Raw genomic sequence first — 3,763 nt, 5'->3', positions numbered from 1 at the left:
CCGAATGAAGTCATGTTCGTCCCAAGATGATGTGAACCGACTTACTAAAGTTGGTTACGTCCATGCAGTTATTTGGGAACCGACCTATGTTATAACTGATTGTACCAGACGAACCTAATTTGTACGAGATGATGATCGTGTACGAACATAGTTCGTACCAATATTCATTAGGATCATTTTCGACACTTTAAGTAAAATCATCCAGGATGATCCACGATCGTATGGGATGATTCATTTCATGTTGACTTGAAGAATTTACAGTTTTGGACGATTTTTCTTGTCTCTCCTATATATAGTGCAATTTAGACTACCACCCAATCTTTTTGCCAATTGATCTTCGCGCCTATTGAAAGAAGAGTCAAGGAGAGAGTGTGAGAGAGCATTCAAAGGAGGATTCCTACCACTAGAGCGTGAAGGCTTTGCTTGGTGTTCAAAGGTAAGAATCTCTACTTGTGATTTGGGATTACTTCACTATTTTCTTATTTCCTTCTAGAATTCTTGTGAGAAGATCTATCAATGAGATACGGTTCTTTACCGACACTTGGAGAGTGTGAACAGCCGTGGGTTCTTGTCCCACACTAGGAGAGTGCGAAAGGATGAAGGGTTCTATGCCCACACTAGAAGAGTGTGAAAGAACGAAGGGTTCTCTACCCATACTAGGAGAGTGTGAAAGGACGGACAGTTCTCTGCTAACACTGGGATAAGTGTAAAAGGAAGATGGTTCTCTGCCGCATCGGGTAGTGGTGGAAAGAGTTTTTGTAAAGGCTTCTCCGCCTTGTTGTGGGTGCTAAAGGAGAGTCACTAGTGGTATTAGTGCAATACTCGGTGGGTGCCTCCGGGGAGTGGATGTAGGTCTGGTTTTGACTGAACTACTATAAATCTGGTGTTCTTTCTTTTTGCTTTTTATTTTGTTTATCATTTATAACTTGTGGTTGAAAAATATTTTTTTAAAAAATTCACTAATAATTAAGTTTTAATTTCCAAAGTTTAAAAAGAGGGTTCAATTTTTTTTTTAATTACCAACCCCCCCTCTTGGTTAGCCACTAGGACATAAGCTTAGGTTTAACAACCTAACTCATTGTGAACGAATCTCAACAAGTGGTATCAGAGCATTATTTCAAAATCATAAGTTTAAAGTACTTTTTGATTAACGTAGATGGCTATATTTGGAAACAAAAACACACCTGAGGGTTACTCAATTATTAAACCTCCACTGTTTGATAATATACCTTTTAATTTTTGAAAAACACGCAAGTCTACTTTCTTACAGTCTCTTGATTATCGTATGTGGATCTTAATCCAGGAAGGATATACAAAACCAACAAGATTAGTTGATGGAGTTAGAGTTGAAACACTTTTTGCAGACTGGACAGTAGAAGAACGTGACTTAGCACAACTAAACGTCTAATGCTTGAATAGTTTCTTTTGTGCTTTAAAATCGGAAGACTACATACGGGTTTCCACTTGCAAAAGTGGAAAGGATATATGGGATAGAATTTGTATAACATATGAGGGGACTAATAAGGTTAAACAATCTAGACTCAATATATTGTTGCATGATTATGAATTATTTCGCATGAAACCTAATGAATCCATTTCTGGCATATACACAAGATTCACACAAATAGTCACCTCTTTGCGTGCACTTGGTAGGAAAGTGACAAATGCTGAAATAGTTAATAAGATTCTTCATTGTTTACCAACTGCTTATGATGCTAAAATTACTATAATTATAGAGTCTAAGGATTTAAACATTTATTCTATTGACAATCTTCTTGGTTCGTTTATTGCTTACGAGCAAGGAGTTAGCCAAAGAAAGATTGATGCAGGTGAACCACGAAGGGAGAAGAACATAGCACTGAATGTGGAAGAGTCTGAGAGTGAACACTCACAACCTGAGGATGAAGAAGACATCGCTTTGATGACTAGACAATTCAGAATCTTTCTGAAAAGGAAGCAGAAGAAATGCTAGTAATGGAATAGAGGTTAATTCAATAGAAATATCAAGGTTTCAAATGATGTTATTTGCTATGATTGCAGGAAACCTGGACATATAAAGATGGATTTTCCTAAACTCAAAGCCAATCCTAGCAAGGAAAAGGTAGAGGAGAAACCTACTGTAAAGAAGGGCAGAAAGAAGTTTCAAAAAGCTTCCTGGGCGGACTCAGCTTCAGATTCAAAAAGAAGAGGAAGTCACTAATTTGTGCTTAATGGCTGACAGTTTTGATCAGTCAGATCAAGAAGAGGTATGTGACTTAACTTATGATGAATTATTTTAAGTTTCTGAACACATGCATGATGCATATATAAAAATAAAGAAAATGCATGCTAGTCTAAGTCTATAATTGGAAGAGCTTAAAAAGGAACATGAAATCCTTAGGAAAGATCATGCTTTGATTGATAACAACTACATGAATTTACTTGATGAGTTTGATGACTTAAATAAAAATCATGAGAATTAAAAATCATCCTATGTAGAACTCGAGAAAGATTTTAAGAATTCTAACGATGAATTTGAGAGAAAACTTTATAGAACCAATTATACAAATCGAATTTTGGAAGATATAAATTCATTTTACAATTTAACGATAACAGCTCTCGAGGATAATAGGATACCTCATAAACTTGAAGATTTTACTAATCCTATTATGTATCCTAAATTTATGCAATCTCTGAAAAGACAGATGATTGTTAGAAGACTTAGGAATCCATTTCTAAAGTAAAATGTAATAATTATGGATTGTTTGGACTTATAGCTCACACCTGTACTTTGAAGATAAAAACTAATTTTGTGTGGAGACCTAAGATGCATAAACCTAGACATATCATACATGCATCTGATTATAAATTGCTAAAAGGTGAACCCAAACTTGTTTGGGTTCCCAAGTCTAATGTTTGATAATTTTGCAGGGTCGCTCTCACACAAGACCTCGTGAGAGCATATGGTACATGGACAGCGGATGTTCAAAGCACATGACTGGAGATACTGCTCAATTCATAACGCTGAAAGCCAGGAGTGGAGGCAAGGTTACACTTGGAGAGAATACCACAATGAAGGTGGTTGGGATAGGTATGATTGGAAATTTAAAGAATTATTGGTTGAAGGCTTAAAACATAATGAAGGCTTAAAACATAATTTGTTAAGTATAAGTCAGCTATGTGATAAGGGTTACTGTGTATATTTTTTGCCTACTAGCTGCATATTAAGCCTAAATAGTAAAAATATTTTAAATGGAAAAAGGGTAAACAATATTTACATACTAGATTTGAATTCTATTCAATCTCCTACTGCTTTTTGTTTAAAAACTGTTTCTGATGAATCATGGCTTTGGCATAGGAGACTTTGTCATTCTAGTATGAAAAACCTTAGGAGGATTACCCAAAAGAACTTAGTGAGAGGTATACCAAAACTAGACTTTACTAAGGACCACCTTTGTGATGCATGTCAATTAGGAAAACAAGTGAAGTCCTCTTTTAAGTCCAATAAGGATCTTAGGACCAGTAAACCTTTGGAAATTCTTCACATGGATCTTTTTGGACCAGTAGGAACTGTAAGTCTAGGAGGGAAGGTATACGGATTTGTTATAGTGGATGATTTCTCAAGATTCACATGGGTTAGATTTCTTTTTCATAAGAGTGAATCATTTGAGGAATTCAGAAATTTTTCAACTTGGATTCAAAGAAAACTAGGATGTGAAATAATTTCTTTACAAAGTGATCATGGAGGAGAATTTGAAAATGAAAAATTTGAAAATTTTTGTAA

This window comes from Dendrobium catenatum, unplaced genomic scaffold, assembly GCF_001605985.2.
Source record: "Dendrobium catenatum unplaced genomic scaffold, ASM160598v2 fragScaff_scaffold_633, whole genome shotgun sequence".
NCBI classification, from domain to species: Eukaryota; Viridiplantae; Streptophyta; class Magnoliopsida; order Asparagales; family Orchidaceae; genus Dendrobium; species Dendrobium catenatum.
Note: the sequence above shows the minus strand (reverse complement) of the source record.